Below are 17839 nucleotides of genomic sequence, written 5' to 3' on the forward strand. Positions count from 1 at the left end.
ATGGCACACGCCTGTTCCCATATTATTGAATGTCCTGCTCCTTTACCCTTGTTACTTAATGGCCCACTACTTTTCCCATGTTACTAAATGCCTGTCTCCTCTTCCCATGTTACTGAAGGGCCCACTCCTGTTCCCATGTTAATGAATGGCCCACTCCTGTTCCCATGTTACTGAATGGCCCACTCCTCTTCCCATGTTACTGAATGGCCCACCCCTGTTCCCATGTTACTGAATGGCCCACCCCTGTTCCCATGTTACTGAATTTCCCACTGCTGTTCCTTTGTTACTGAGTGGTCCACTCCTTTTCCCATGTTACTGAATGGCACACTCCTGCTCCCATGTTATTGAAGGGCCGACTCCTGTTCCCATGTACCTGAATGGCCCACTCCTGTTCCTTTGTTACTGAATGGTCCACTCCTGTTCCCATGTTACTGAATGGCTCACTCCTGTTCCCATGTTACCGAATGGCCCACTCCTCTTCCCATGTTACTGAATGGTCTACTCCTGTTCCCATGTTACTGAATGGCCCACTCCTGTTCCCATGTTACCGAATGGCCCACTCCTCTTCCCATGTTACTGAATGGCCCACTCCTGTTCCCATGTTACTGAATGGCACACGCCTGTTCCCATATTATTGAATGTCCTGCTCCTGTACCCTTGTTACTTAATGGCCCACTCCTTTTCCCATGTTACTAAATGCCTGTCTCCTCTTCCCATGTTACTGAAGGGCCCACTCCTGTTCCCATGTTAATGAATGGCCCACTCCTCTTCCCATGTTACTGAATGGCCCACTCCTCTTCCCATGTTACTGAATGGCCCACCCCTGTTCCCATGTTACTGAATGGCCCGCTCCTGTTCCTTTGTTACTGAATGGTCCACTCCTTTTCCCATGTTACTGAAAGGCTTACTCCTGTTCCCATGTTACTCAATGGCACACTCCTGTTCCTATGTTACTGAATGGCCCTCTCCTTTTCACATGTTACTGAATGGCTCATCCTGTTCCCATGTTACTGAGTGGCCTACTCCTGTTCCCATTTTGCTGAATGGTCCACTCCTGTTCCCATGTTAATGAATGGCCCACTCCTGTTCCCATTTTACTGAATGGCTCACTCCTGTTCCCATGTTACTGAATGGCCGACTGCTGTTCCCATTTTAGTTAATGGTCCACTGCTGTTCCCATGTCAATGAATGGCCCTCTCCTTTTCACATGTTACTGAATGGCTCATCCTGTTCCCCTGTTAATGAATGGCCCACTCCTGAACCCATGTTACTGAATGGCACACTCCTGTTCCCATGTTACTGAATGGTCTACTCCTGTTCCCATGTTATTGAATGGCCTACTCCTGTTCCCATGTTACTGAATGGCCCACGCCTGTTCCCATGTTATTGAATGGCTGACTCCTGTTCCCATGTTACTGAATGGCCCACTCCTGTTCCCATGTTATTGAATGGCTCACGTCTGTTCCCATGTTACCGAATGGCCCACTCCTCTTCCCATGTTACTGAATGGCCTACACCTGTTCCCATGTTACTGAATGGCCCACTCCTTTTCCCATGTTACTGAATGGCACACGCCTGTTCCCATATTATTGAATGGCCTGCTCCTGTTCCCTTGTCACTTAATGACCCACTCCTTTTCCCATGTTACTGAATGGCCTGCTCCTGTGCACTTGTTTCTGAGTCGCCTACTCCGATTCCACTGTTACTGAATCGCCCACTCCTGTTCCCATGTTACCGAATGGTCGATTCCTGTTCCAATGTTACGGAATCGCCCACTTCTGTTCCCATGTTACTAAATGCCTGTCTCCTCTTCCCATGTTACTGAAGGGCCCACTCCTGTTCCCACGCTAATGAATGGCCCACTCCTGTTCCCATGTTACTGAATGGCCCACTCCTGTTCCCATGTTACTGGATGGCCCACTCCTGTCCCCATGTTACTGAATGGCTTACTCCTGTTCCCATGTTACTGAATGGCCCACTCCTGTTCCCATGTTACTGAATGGCCTACTCTTGTTCCCATTTTCCTGAATGGTCCACTCCTGTTCCCATGTTACTGAATGGCCCACTCCTGTTCCCATTTTACTGAATGGTCCACTCCTGTTCCCATGTTACTGAATGGCCCACTCCAGTTCCCATTATACTGAATGGCTCACACCTGTTCCCTTGTTACTGAATGGCCTACTCCTGTTCCCATGTGACTGAATGGCCTACTCCTGTTCCCGTGTTACTGAATGGCCCACTCCTGAACCCATGTTACTGAATGGCACAGTTCTGTTCCCATATTATTGAATCGGCTGCTCCTTTTCCCATGTAATTGAATGGCCCACTCCGGTTCGCATGTTACTGAATGGCCCACTCCTGTTCCCATGTTATTGACTGGCTCACTCCTGTTCCCATGTTACCGAATGGCCCACTCCTCTTCCCATGTTACTGAATGGTCTACTCCTGTTCCCATGTTACTGAATGGCCCACTCCTGTTCCCATGTTTGTGAATGGGTGACTCCTGTTCCCTTGTTACTGAATGGCCCAATTCTTTTCCCATTTTACTGAATGGCCTACTCCTGTTCCCATGTTACTGAATGGCCCACTCCTGTTCCCATGTTATTGAAGGGCCGACTCCTGTTCCCATGTACCTGAATGGCCCACTCCTGTTCCTTTGTTACTGAATGGTCCACTCCTGTTCCCATGTTACTGAGTGGCCTACTCCTGTTCCCATTTTGCTGAATGGTACACTCCTGTTCCCATGTTACTGAATGGACCACTCCAGTTCCCAGTTTACTGAATGGCTCACATCTGTTCCCTTGTTACTGAATGGCCAACTCCTGTTCCCATGTTACTGAATGGCCCACTCCTGTTCCCCTGTTACTGAATGGCCCACTCCTGAACCCATGTTACTGAATGGCACACTCCTCTTCCCATGTAACTGAATGGTCTACTCCTGTTCCCATGTTATTGAATGGCCTACTCCTGTTCCCATTTTACTGAATGGCTCACACCTGTTCAATTGTAACTGAATGGCCTACTCCTGTTCCCATGTTACTGAATGGCCCACGCCTGTTCCCATGTTATTGAATGGCTGACTCCTGTTCCCATGTTACTGAATGGCCCACTCCTGTTCCCATGTTACTGAATCGTCCACTCCTGTTTCTTTGTTACTGAGTGGTCCACTCCTTTTCCCATGTTACTGAATGGCCTACACCTGTTCCCATGTTACTGAATGGCCCACTCCTGTTCCCATGTTACTGAATGGCACATGCCTGTTCCCATATTATTGAATGGCCTGCACCTGTTCCCTTGTTACTTAATGGCCCACTCCTTTTCCCATGTTACTGAATGGCCTGCTCCTATGCACTTGTTTCTGAATCGCCTACTCCGGTTCCACTGTTACTGAATCGCACACTCCTGTTCCCATGTTACCGAATGGTCGATTCCTGTTCCAATGTTACGGAATCGCCCACTTCTGCTCCCATGTTACTAAATGCCTGTCTCCTCTTCCCATGTTACTGAAGGGCCCACTCCTGTTCCCACGCTAATGAATGGCCCACTCCTGTTCCCATGTTACTGAATGGCCCACTCCTGTTCCCATGTTACTGGATGGCCCACTCCTGTTCCCATGTTACTGAATGGCCCACTCCTGTTCCTATGTTACTGAGTGGTCCACTCCTTTTCCCATGTTACTGAATGGCTTACTCCTGTTCCCATGTTACTGAATGGCCCACTCCTGTTTCCATGTTACTGAATGGCCTACTCTTGTTACCATTTTGCTGAATGGTCCACTCCTGTTCCCATGTTACTGAATGGCCCACTCCTGTTCCCATTTTACTGAATGGCTCACTCATGTTCCCATTTTGCTGAATGGTCCACTCCTGTTCCCTTGTTACTGAATGGCCAACTCCTGTTCCCATGTTACTGAATGGCCCACTCCTGTTCCCCTGTTAATGAATGGCCCACTCCTGAACCCATGTTACTGAATGGCTCACTCCAGTTCCCATTTTACTGAATGGCTCACACCTGTTCCCTTGTTACTGAATGGCCAACTCCTGTTCCCATGTGACTGAATGGCCCACTCCGGTTCGCATGTTACTGAATGGCCCACTCCTGTTCCCATGTTATTGAATGGCTCACTCCTGTTCCCATGTTACCGAATGGCCCACTCCTCTTCCCATGTTACTGAATGGTCTACTCCTGTTCCCATGTTACTGAATGGCCCACTCCTGTTCCCATGTTACCGAATGGCCCACTCCTCTTCCCATGTTACTAAATGCCTGTCTCCTCTTCCCATGTTACTGAAGGGCCCCCTCCTCTTCCCATGTTACTGAAGGGCCCACTCCTGTTCCCATGTTAATGAATGGCCCACTCCTGTTCCCATGTTACTGAATGGCCCACTCCTCTTCCCATGTTACTGAATGGCCCACCCCTGTTCCCATGTTACTGAATGGCCCACTCCTGTTCCTTTGTTACTGAGTGGTCCACTCCTTTTCCCATGTTACTGAAAGGCTTACTCCTGTTCCCATGTTACTGAATGGCACACTCCTGTTCCCATGTTAGTGAATGGGCGACTCCTGTTCCCTTGTTACTGAATGGCCCAATTCTTTTCCCATTTTACTGAATGGCCTACTCCTATTCCCATGTTACTGAATGGCCCACTCCTGTTCCCATGTTATTGAAGGGCCGACTCCTGTTCCCATGTACCTGAATGGCCCACTCCTGTTCCTTTGTTACTAAATGGTCCACTCCTGTTCCCATGTTACTGAATGGCCCACTCCTGTTCCCATTTTACTGAATGGCTCACTCCTGTTCCCATGTTACTGAATGGCCGACTGCTGTTCCCATTTTAGTTAATGGTCCACTGCTGTTCCCATGTCAATGAATGGCCCTCTCCTTTTCACATGTTACTGAATGGCTCATCCTGTTCCCATGTTACTGAATGGCCCACTCCTGTTCCCATTTTGCTGAATGGCTCACACCTGTTCCCTTGTTACTGAATGGCCAACTCCTGTTCCCATGTTACTGAATGGCCCACTCCTGTTCCCCTGTTACTGAATGGCCCACTCCTGAACCTATGTTACTGAATGGCACACTGCTGTTCTCATGTTACTGAATGGTCTACTCCTGTTCCCATGTTATTGAATGGCCTACTCCTGTTCCCATTTTACTGAATGGCTCACACCTGTTCAATTGTTACTGAATGGCATACTCCTGATCCCATGTTACTGAATGGCCCACGCCTGTTCCCATGTTATTGAATGGCTGACTCCTGTTTCCATGTTACTGAATGGCCCACTCCTGTTCCCATGTTATTGAATGGCTCACTCCTGTTCCCATGTTTCCGAATGGCCCACTCCTCTTCCCATGTTACTGAATGGCCTACACCTGTTCCCATGTTACTGAATGGCCCACTCCTGTTCCCATGTTACTGAATGGCACACGCCTGTTCCCATATTATTGAATGGCCTGCTCCTGTTCCCTTGTTACTTAATGGCCCACTCCTTTTCCCATGTTACTGAATGGCCTGCTCCTATGCACTTGTATCTTAATCGCCTACTCTGGTTCCACTGTTACTGAATCGCCCACTCCTGTTCCCATGTTACCGAATGGTCGATTCCTGTTCCAATGTTACGGAATCGCCCACTTCTGCTCCCATGTTACTAACTGCCTGTCTCCTCTTCCCATGTTACTGAAGGGCCCACTCCTGTTCCCACGCTAATGAATGGCCCACTCCTGTTCCCATGTTACTGAATGGCCCACTCCTGTTCCCATGTTACTGGATGGCCCACTCCTGTTCCCATGTTACTGAATGGCCCACTCCTGTTCCTTTGTTACTGAGTGGTCCACTCCTTTTCCCATGTTACTGAATGGCTTACTCCGTTCGCATGTTACTGAATGGCCCACTCCTGTTCCCATGTTATTGAATGGATCACTCCTGTTCCTTTGTTACTGAGTGGTCCACTCCTTTTCCCATGTAATTGAATGGCCCACTCCATTCGCATGTTACTGAATGGCCCACTCCTGTTCCCATGTTATTGAATGGCTCACTCCTGTTCCCATGTTACCGAATGGCCCACTCCTCTTCCCATGTTACTGAATGCTCTACTCCTGTTCCCATGTTACTGAATGGCCCACTCCTGTTCCCATGTTACCGAATGGCCCACTCCTCTTCCCATGTTACTGAATGGCCCACTCCTGTTCCCATGTTACTGAATGGCACACGCCTGTTCCCATATTATTGAATGGCCTGCTCCTGTACCCTTGTTACTTAATGGCCCACTCCTTTTCCCATGTTACTAAATGCCTGTCTCCTCTTCCCATGTTACTGAAGGGCCCACTCCTGTTCCCATGTTAATGAATGGCCCACTCCTGTTCCCATGTTACTGAATTTCCCACTCCTGTTCCTTTGTTACTGAGTGGTCCACTCCTTTTCCCATGTTACTGAATGGCACACTCCTGTTCCCATGTTAGTGAATGGGCGACTCCTGTTCCCTTGTTACTGAATGGCCCAATTCTTTTCCCATTTTACTGAATGGCCTACTCCTGTTCCCATGTTACTGAATGGCCCACTCCTGTTCCCATGTTATTGAAGGGCCGACTCCTGTTCCCATGTTACTGAATGGCACACTCCTGTTCCCATGTACCTGAATGGCCCACTCCTGTTCCTTTGTTACTGAATGGTCCACTCCTGTTCCCATGTTACTGAATGGCCCACTCCTCTTCCCATGTTACTGAATGGCCCACTCCTGTTCCCATGTTACTGAATGGCACACGCCTGTTCCCATATTATTGAATGTCCTGCTCCTGTACCCTTGTTACTTAATGGCCCACTCCTTTTCCCATGTTACTAAATGCCTGTCTCCTCTTCCCATGTTACTGAAGGGCCCACTCCTGTTCCCATGTTAATGAATGGCCCACTCCTGTTCCCATGTTACTGAATGGCCCACTCCTCTTCCCATGTTACTGAATGGCCCACCCCTGTTCCCATGTTACTGAATGGCCCACCCCTGTTCCCATGTTACTGAATTTCCCACTCCTGTTCCTTTGTTACTGAGTGGTCCACTCCTTTTCCCATGTTACTGAATATCACACTCCTGTTCCCATGTTAGTGAATGGGCGACTCCTGTTCCCTTGTTACTGAATGGCCCAATTCTTTTCCCATTTTACTGAATGGCCTACTCCTGTTCCCATGTTACTGAATGGCCCACTCCTGTTCCCATGTTATTGAAGGGCCGACTCCTGTTCCCATGTACCTGAATGGCCCACTCCTGTTCCCATGTTATTGAAGGGCCGACTCCTGTTCCCATGTACCTGAATGGCCCACTCCTGTTCCTTTGTTACTGAATGGTCCACTCCTGTTCCCATGTTACTGAATGGCTCACTCCTGTTCCCATGTTACCGAATGGCCCACTCCTCTTCCCATGTTACTGAATGGTCTACTCCTGTTCCCATGTTACTGAATGGCCCACTCCTGATCCCATGTTACCGAATGGCCCACTCCTCTTCCCATGTTACTGAATGGCTCACTCCTGTTCCCATGCTACTGAATGGCACACGCCTGTTCCCATATTATTGAATGTCCTGCTCCTGTACCCTTGTTACTTAATGGCCCACTCCTTTTCCCATGTTACTAAATGCCTGTCCCCTCTTCCCATGTTACTGAAGGGCCCACTCCTGTTCCCATGTTAATGAATGGCCCACTCCTGTTCCCATGTTACTGAATGGCCCACTCCTCTTCCCATGTTACTGAATGGCCCACCCCTGTTCCCATGTTACTGAATGGCCCACTCCTGTTCCTTTGTTACTGAATGGTCCACTCCTTTTCCCATGTTACTGAAAGGCTTACTCCTGTTCCCATGTTACTGAATGGCACACTCCTGTTCCCATGTTAGTGAATGGGCGACTCCTGTTCCCATGTTATTGAATGGCCTACTCCTGTTCCCATTTTACTGAATGGCTCACACCTGTTCAATTGTTACTGAATGGCCTACTCCTGTTCCCATGTTACTGAATGGCCCACTCCTGTTCCCATGTTACTGAATGGCCCAATTCTTTTCCCATTTTACTGAATGGCCTACCCCTGTTCCCATGTTACTGAATGGCCCACTCCTGTTCCCATGTTATTGAAGGGCCGACTCCTGTTCCCATGTACCTGAATGGCCCACTCCTGTTCCTTTGATACTGAATGGTCCACTCCTGTTCCTATGTTACTGAATGGACCTCTCCTTTTCACATGTTACTGAATGGCTCATCCTGTTCCCATGTTACTGAGTGGCCTACTCCTGTTCCCATTTTGCTGAATGGTCCACTCCTGTTCCCATGTTAATGAATGGCCCACTCCAGTTCCCAGTTTACTGAATGGCTCACACCTGTTCCCTTGTTCCTGAATGGCCAACTCCTGTTCCCATGTTACTGAATGGCCCACTCCTGTTCCCCTGTTAATGAATGGCCCACTCCTGAACCCATGTTACTGAATGGCACACTCCTGTTCCCATGTTACTGAATGGTCTACTCCTGTTCCCATGTTATTGAATGGCCTACTCCTGTTCCCATTTTACTGAATGGCTCACACCTGTTCAATTGTTACTGAATGGCCTACTCCTGTTCCCATGTTACTGAATGGCCCACGCCTGTTCCCATGTTATTGAATGGCTGACTCCTGTTCCCATGTTACTGAATGGCCCACTCCTGTTCCCATGTTATTGAATGGCTCACTCCTGTTCCCATGTTACCGAATGGCCCACTCCTCTTCCCATGTTACTGAATGGCCTACACCTGTTCCCATGTTACTGAATGGCCCACTCCTTTTCCCATGTTACTGAATGGCACACGCCTGTTCCCATATTATTGAATGGCCTGCTCCTGTTCCCTTGTTACTTAATGACCCACTCCTTTTCCCATGTTACTGAATGGCCTGCTCCTATGCACTTGGTTCTGAATCGCCTACTCCGATTCCACTGTTACTGAATCGCCCACTCCTGTTCCCATGTTACCGAATGGTCGATTCCTGTTCCAATGTTACGGAATCGCCCACTTCTGTTCCCATGTTACGAAATGCCTGTCTCCTCTTCCCATGTTACTGAAGGGCCCACTCCTGTTCCCACGCTAATGAATGGCCCACTCCTGTTCCCATGTTACTGAATGGCCCACTCATGTTCCCATGTTACTGGATGGCCCACTCCTGTTCCCATGTTACTGAATCGCCCACTCCTGTTCCTTTGTTACTGAGTGGTCCACTCCTTTTCCCATGTTACTGAATGGCTTACTCCTGTTCCCATGTTACTGAATGGCCCACTCCTGTTCCCATGTTACTGAATGGCCTACACTTGTTACCATTTTGCTGAATGGCTCACACCTGTTCCCTTGTTACTGAATGGCCAACTCCTGTTCCCATGTTACTGAATGGCCCACTCCTGTTCCCCTGTTACTGAATGGCCCACTCCTGAACCTATGTTACTGAATGGCACACTCCTGTTCTCATGTTACTGAATGGTCTACTCCTGTTCCCATGTTATTGAATGGCCTACTCCTGTTCCCATTTTACTGAATGGCTCACACCTGTTCAATTGTTACTGAATGGCATACTCCTGTTCCCATGTTACTGAATGGCCCACGCCTGTTCCCATGTTATTGAATGGCTGACTCCTGTTTCCATGTTACTGAATGGCCCACTCCTGTTCCCATGTTATTGAATGGCTCACTCCTGTTCCCATGTTACTGAATGGCCTACACCTGTTCCCATGTTACTGAATGGCCCACTCCTGTTCCCATGTTACTGAATGGCACACGCCTGTTCCCATATTATTGAATGGCCTGCTCCTGTTCCCTTGTTACTTAATGGCCCACTCCTTTTCCCATGTTACTGAATGGCCTGCTCCTATGCACTTGTATCTTAATCGCCTACTCTGGTTCCACTGTTACTGAATCGCCCACTCCTGTTCCCATGTTACCGAATGGTCGATTCCTGTTCCAATGTTACGGAATCGCCCACTTCTGCTCCCATGTTACTAACTGCCTGTCTCCTCTTCCCATGTTACTGAAGGGCCCACTCCTGTTCCCACGCTAATGAATGGCCCACTCCTGTTCCCATGTTACTGAATGGCCCACTCCTGTTCCCATGTTACTGGATGGCCCACTCCTGTTCCCATGTTACTGAATGGCCCACTCCTGTTCCTTTGTTACTGAGTGGTCCACTCCTTTTCCCATGTTACTGAATGGCTTACTCCGTTCGCATGTTACTGAATGGCTTACTCCTGTTCCCATGTTATTGAATGGCTCACTCCTGTTCCTTTGTTACTGAGTGGTCCACTCCTTTTCCCATGTAATTGAATGGCCCACTCCGTTCGCATGTTACTGAATGGCCCACTCCTGTTCCCATGTTATTGAATGGCTCACTCCTGTTCCCATGTTACCGAATGGCCCACTCCTCTTCCCATGTTACTGAATGCTCTACTCCTGTTCCCATGTTACTGAATGGCCCACTCCTGTTCCCATGTTACCGAATGGCCCACTCCTCTTCCCATGTTACTGAATGGCCCACTCCTGTTCCCATGTTACTGAATGGCACACGCCTGTTCCCATATTATTGAATGGCCTGCTCCTGTACCCTTGTTACTTAATGGCCCACTCCTTTTCCCATGTTACTAAATGCCTGTCTCCTCTTCCCATGTTACTGAAGGGCCCACTCCTGTTCCCATGTTAATGAATGGCCCACTCCTGTTCCCATGTTACTGAATTTCCCACTCCTGTTCCTTTGTTACTGAGTGGTCCACTCCTTTTCCCATGTTACTGAATGGCACACTCCTGTTTCCATGTTAGTGAATGGGCGACTGCTGTTCCCTTGTTACTGAATGGCCCAATTCTTTTCCCATTTTACTGAATGGCCTACTCCTGTTCCCATGTTACTGAATGGCCCACTCCTGTTCCCATGTTATTGAAGGGCCGACTCCTGTTCCCATGTACCTGAATGGCCCACTCCTGTTCCTTTGTTACTGAATGGTCCACTCCTGTTCCCATGTTACTGAATGGCCCACTCCTCTTCCCATGTTACTGAATGGGCCACTCCTGTTCCCATGTTACTGAATGGCACACGCCTGTTCCCATATTATTGAATGTCCTGCTCCTGTACCCTTGTTACTTAATGGCCCACTCCTTTTCCCATGTTACTAAATGCCTGTCTCCTCTTCCCATGTTACTGAAGGGCCCACTCCTGTTCCCATGTTAATGAATGGCCCACTCCTGTTCCCATGTTACTGAATGGCCCACTCCTCTTCCCATGTTACTGAATGGCCCACCCCTGTTCCCATGTTACTGAATGGCCCACCCCTGTTCCCATGTTACTGAATTTCCCACTCCTGTTCCTTTGTTACTGAGTGGTCCACTCCTTTTCCCATGTTACTGAATAGCACACTCCTGTTCCCATGTTAGTGAATGGGCGACTCCTGTTCCCATGTTACTGAATGGCCCAATTCTTTTCCCATTTTACTGAATGGCCTACTCCTGTTCCCATGTTACTGAATGGCCCACTCCTGTTCCCATGTTATTGAAGGGCCGACTCCTGTTCCCATGTACCTGAATGGCCCACTCCTGTTCCTTTGTTACTGAATGGTCCACTCCTGTTCCCATGTTACTGAATGGCTCACTCCTGTTCCCATGTTACCGAATGGCCCACTCCTCTTCCCATGTTACTGAATGGTCTACTCCTGTTCCCATGTTACTGAATGGCCCACTCCTGATCCCATGTTACCGAATGGCCCACTCCTCTTCCCATGTTACTGAATGGCTCACTCCTGTTCCCATGTTACTGAATGGCACACGCCTGTTCCCATATTATTGAATGTCCTGCTCCTGTACCCTTGTTACTTAATGGCCCACTCCTTTTCCCATGTTACTAAATGCCTGTCTCCTCTTCCCATGTTACTGAAGGGCCCACTCCTGTTCCCATGTTAATGAATGGCCCACTCCTGTTCCCATGTTACTGAATGGCCCACTCCTCTTCCCATGTTACTGAATGGCCCACCCCTGTTCCCATGTTACTGAATGGCCCACTCCTGTTCCTTTGTTACTGAATGGTCCACTCCTTTTCCCATGTTACTGAAAGGCTCACTCCTGTTCCCATGTTACTGAATGGCACACTCCTGTTCCCATGTTAGTGAATGGGCGACTCCTGTTCCCTTGTTACTGAATGGCCCAATTCTTTTCCCATTTTACTGAATGGCCTACCCCTGTTCCCATGTTACTGAATGGCCCACTCCTGTTCCCATGTTATTGAAGGGCCGACTCCTGTTCCCATGTACCTGAATGGCCCACTCCTGTTCCTTTGATACTGAATGGTCCACTCCTGTTCCTATGTTACTGAATGGACCTCTCCTTTTCACATGTTACTGAATGGCTCATCCTGTTCCCATGTTACTGAGTGGCCTACTCCTGTTCCCATTTTGCTGAATGGTCCACTCCTGTTCCCATGTTAATGAATGGCCCACTCCTGAACCCATGTTACTGAATGGCACACTCCTGTTCCCATGTTACTGAATGGTCTACTCCTGTTCCCATGTTATTGAATGGCCTACTCCTGTTCCCATTTTACTGAATGGCTCACACCTGTTCAATTGTTACTGAATGGCCTACTCCTGTTCCCATGTTACTGAATGGCCCACGCCTGTTCCCATGTTATTGAATGGCTGACTCCTGTTCCCATGTTACTGAATGGCCCACTCCTGTTCCCATGTTATTGAATGGCTCACTCCTGTTCCCATGTTACCGAATGGCCCACTCCTCTTCCCATGTTACTGAATGGCCTACACCTGTTCCCATGTTACTGAATGGCCCACTCCTTTTCCCATGTTACTGAATGGCACACGCCTGTTCCCATATTATTGAATGGCCTGCTCCTGTTCCCTTGTTACTTAATGACCCACTCCTTTTCCCATGTTACTGAATGGCCTGCTCCTATGCACTTGTTTCTGAATCGCCTACTCCGATTCCACTGTTACTGAATCGCCCACTCCTGTTCCCATGTTACCGAATGGTCGATTCCTGTTCCAATGTTACGGAATCGCCCACTTCTGTTCCCATGTTACTAAATGCCTGTCTCCTCTTCCCATGTTACTGAAGGGCCCACTCCTGTTCCCACGCTAATGAATGGCCCACTCCTGTTCCCATGTTACTGAATGGCCCACTCCTGTTCCCATGTTACTGGATGGCCCACTCCTGTTCCCATGTTACTGAATCGCCCACTCCTGTTCCTTTGTTACTGAGTGGTCCACTCCTTTTCCCATGTTACTGAATGGCTTACTCCTGTTCCCATGTTACTGAATGGCCCACTCCTGTTCCCATGTTACTGAATGGCCTACTCTTGTTCCCATTTTCCTGAATGGTCCACTCCTGTTCCCATGTTACTGAATGGCCCACTCCTGTTCCCATTTTACTGAATGGCTCACTCCTGTTCCCATTTTGCTGAATGGTCCACTCCTGTTCCCATGTTACTGAATGGCCCACTCCAGTTCCCATTTTACTGAATGGCTCACACCTGTTCCCTTGTTACTGAATGGCCTACTCCTGTTCCCATGTGACTGAATGGCCCACTCCTGTTCCCGTGTTACTGAATGGCCCACTCCTGAACCCATGTTACTGAATGGCACAGTTCTGTTCCCATATTATTGAATCGGCTGCTCCTTTTCCCATGTAATTGAATGGCCCACTCCGGTTCGCATGTTACTGAATGGCCCACTCCTGTTCCCATGTTATTGAATGGCTCACTCCTGTTCCCATGTTACCGAATGGCCCTCTCCTCTTCCCATGTTACTGAATGGTCTACTCCTGTTCCCATGTTACTGAATGGCCCACTCCTGTTCCCATGTTTGTGAATGGGTGACTCCTGTTCCCTTGTTACTGAATGGCCCAATTCTTTTCCCATTTTACTGAATGGCCTACTCCTGTTCCCATGTTACTGAATGGCCCACTCCTGTTCCCATGTTATTGAAGGGCCGACTCCTGTTCCCATGTACCTGAATGGCCCACTCCTGTTCCTTTGTTACTGAATGGTCCACTCCTGTTCCCATGTTACTGAATGGCCCACTCCTGTTCCCATTTTACTGAATGGCTCACTCCTGTTCCCATGTTGCTGAATGGCCGACTGCTGTTCCCATTTTAGTTAATGGTCCACTGCTGTTCCCATGTCAATGAATGGCCCTCTCCTTTTCACATGTTACTGAATGGCTCATCCTGTTCCCATGTTACTGAGTGGCCTACTCCTGTTCCCATTTTGCTGAATGGTCCACTCCTGTTCCCATGTTACTGAATGGCCCACTCCAGTTTCCCAGTTTACTGAATGGCTCACATCTGTTCCCTTGTTACTGAATGGCCAACTCCTGTTCCCATGTTACTGAATGGCCCACTCCTGTTCCCCTGTTACTGAATGGCCCACTCCTGAACCCATGTTACTGAATGGCACACTCCTCTTCCCATGTAACTGAATGGTCTACTCCTGTTCCCATGTTATTGAATGGCCTACTCCTGTTCCCATTTTACTGAATGGCTCACACCTGTTCAATTGTAACTGAATGTCCTACTCCTGTTCCCATGTTACTGAATGGCCCACGCCTGTTCCCATGTTATTGAATGGCTGACTCCTGTTCCCATGTTACTGAATGGCCCACTCCTGTTCCCATGTTATTGAATGGCTCACTCCTGTTCCCATGTTACCGAATAGCCCACTCCTCTTCCCATGTTACTGAATGGCCTACACCTGTTCCCATTTAACTGAATGGCCCACTCCTGTTCCCATGTTACTGAATGGCACATGCCTGTTCCCATATTATTGAATGGCCTGCACCTGTTCCCTTGTTACTTAATGGCCCACTCCTTTTCCCATGTTACTGAATGGCCTGCTCCTATGCACTTGTTTCTGAATCGCCTACTCCGGTTCCACTGTTACTGAATCGCACACTCCTGTTCCCATGTTACCGAATGGTCGATTCCTGTTCCAATGTTACGGAATCGCCCACTTCTGCTCCCATGTTACTAAATGCCTGTCTCCTCTTCCCATGTTACTGAAGGGCCCACTCCTGTTCCCACGCTAATGAATGGCCCACTCCTGTTCCCATGTTACTGAATGGCCCACTCCTGTTCCCATGTTACTGAATGGCCCACTCCTGTTCCCATGTTACTGAATGGCCTACACCTGTTCCCATGTTACTGAATGGCCCACTCCTGTTCCCATGTTACTGAATGGCACACGCCTGTTCCCATATTATTGAATGGCCTGCTCCTGTTCCCTTGTTACTTAATGGCCCACTCCTTTTCCCATGTTACTGAATGGCCTGCTCCTATGCACTTGTTTCTGAATCGCCTACTCCGGTTCCACTGTTACTGAATGGCCCACGCCTGTTCCCATGTTATTGAATGGCTGACTCCTGTTTCCATGTTACTGAAGGGCCCACTCCTGTTCCCACGCTAATGAATGGCCCACTCCTGTTCCCATGTTACTGAATGGCCCACTCCTGTTCCCATGTTACTGAATGGCCTACACCTGTTCCCATGTTACTGAATGGCCCACTCCTGTTCCCATGTTACTGAATGGCACACGCCTGTTCCCATATTATTGAATGGCCTGCTCCTGTTCCCTTGTTACTTAATGGCCCACTCCTTTTCCCATGTTACTGAATGGCCTGCTCCTATGCACTTGTATCTGAATCGCCTACTCTGGTTCCACTGTTACTGAATCGCCCACTCCTGTTCCCATGTTACCGAATGGTCGATTCCTGTTCCAATGTTACGGAATCGCCCACTTCTGCTCCCATGTTACTAACTGCCTGTCTCCTCTTCCCATGTTACTGAAGGGCCCACTCCTGTTCCCACGCTAATGAATGGCCCACTCCTGTTCCCATGTTACTGAATGGCCCACTCCTGATCCCATGTTACTGGATGGCCCACTCCTGTTCCCATGTTACTGAATGGCCCACTCCTGTTCCTTTGTTACTGAGTGGTCCACTCCTTTTCCCATGTTACTGAATGGCTTACTCCTGTTCCCATGTTACTGAATGGCCCACTCCTGTTCCCATGTTACTGAATGGCCTACTCTTGTTCCCATTTTGCTGAATGGTCCACTCCTGTTCCCATGTTACTGAATGGCCCACTCCTGTTCCCATTTTACTGAATGGCTCACTCCTGTTCCCATTTTGCTGAATGGTCCACTCCTGTTCCCATGTTACTGAATGGCCCACTCCAGTTCCCATTTTACTGAATGGCTCACACCTGTTCCCTTGTTACTGAATGGCCTACTCCTGTTCCCATGTGACTGAATGGCCCACTCCGGTTCGCATGTTACTGAATGGCCCACTCCTGTTCCCATGTTATTGAATGGCTCACTCCTGTTCCCATGTTACCGAATGGCCCACTCCTCTTCCCATGTTACTGAATGGTCTACTCCTGTTCCCATGTTACTGAATGGCCCACTCCTGTTCCCATGTTACCGAATGGCCCACTCCTCTTCCCATGTTACTGAATGGCCCACTCCTGTTCCCATGTTACTGAATGGCACACGCCTGTTCCCATATTATTGAATGTCCTGCTCCTGTACCCTTGTTACTTAATGGCCCACTCCTTTTCCCATGTTACTAAATGCCTGTCTCCTCTTCCCAAGTTACTGAAGGGCCCACTCCTGTTCCGATGTTAATGAATGGCCCACTCCTGTTCCCATGTTACTGAATGGCCCACTCCTCTTCCCATGTTACTGAATGGCCCACCCCTGTTCCCATGTTACTGAGTGGTCCACTCCTTTCCCCATGTTACTGAAAGGCTTACTCCTGTTCCCATGTTACTGAATGGCACACTCCTGTTCTCATGTTACTGAATGGTCTACTCCTGTTCCCATGTTATTGAATGGCCTACTCCTGTTCCTTTGTTACTGAGTGGTCCACTCCTTTTCCCATGTTACTGAATGGCTTACTCCTGTTCCCATGTTACTGAATGGCCCACTCCTGTTCCCATGTTACTGAATGGCCTACTCTTGTTCCCATTTTCCTGAATGGTCCACTCCTGTTCCCATGTTACTGAATGGCCCACTCCTGTTCCCATTTTACTGAATGGCTCACTCCTGTTCCCATTTTGCTGAATGGTCCACTCCTGTTCCCATGTTACTGAATGGCCCACTCCAGTTCCCATTTTACTGAATGGCTCACACCTGTTCCCTTGTTACTGAATGGCCTACTCCTGTTCCCATGTGACTGAATGGCCCACTCCTGTTCCCGTGTTACTGAATGGCCCACTCCTGAACCCATGTTACTGAATGGCACAGTTCTGTTCCCATATTATTGAATCGGCTGCTCCTTTTCCCATGTAATTGAATGGCCCACTCCGGTTCGCATGTTACTGAATGGCCCACTCCTGTTCCCATGTTATTGAATGGCTCACTCCTGTTCCCATGTTACCGAATGGCCCTCTCCTCTTCCCATGTTACTGAATGGCCTACACCTGTTCCCATGTTACTGAATGGCCCACTCCAGTTCCCATTTTACTGAATGGCTCACACCTGTTCCCTTGTTACTGAATGGCCTACTCCTGTTCCCATGTGACTGAATGGCCCACTCCTGTTCCCATGTTACTGAGTGGCCTACTCCTGTTCCCATTTTGCTGAATGGATCACACCTGTTCCCTTGTTACTGAATGGCCAACTCCTGTTCCCATGTTACTGAATGGCCCACTCCTGTTCCCCTGTTACTAAATGGCCCACTCCTGAACCTTTGTTACTGAATGGCACACTCCTGTTCTCATGTTACTGAATGGTCTACTCCTGTTCCCATGTTATTGAATGGCCTACTCCTGTTCCAATTTTACTGAATGGCTCACACCT

The sequence above is a fragment of the Pristiophorus japonicus genome, chromosome 9 (genome assembly GCF_044704955.1).
Source record: "Pristiophorus japonicus isolate sPriJap1 chromosome 9, sPriJap1.hap1, whole genome shotgun sequence".
Classification (NCBI taxonomy): Eukaryota; Metazoa; Chordata; class Chondrichthyes; family Pristiophoridae; genus Pristiophorus; species Pristiophorus japonicus.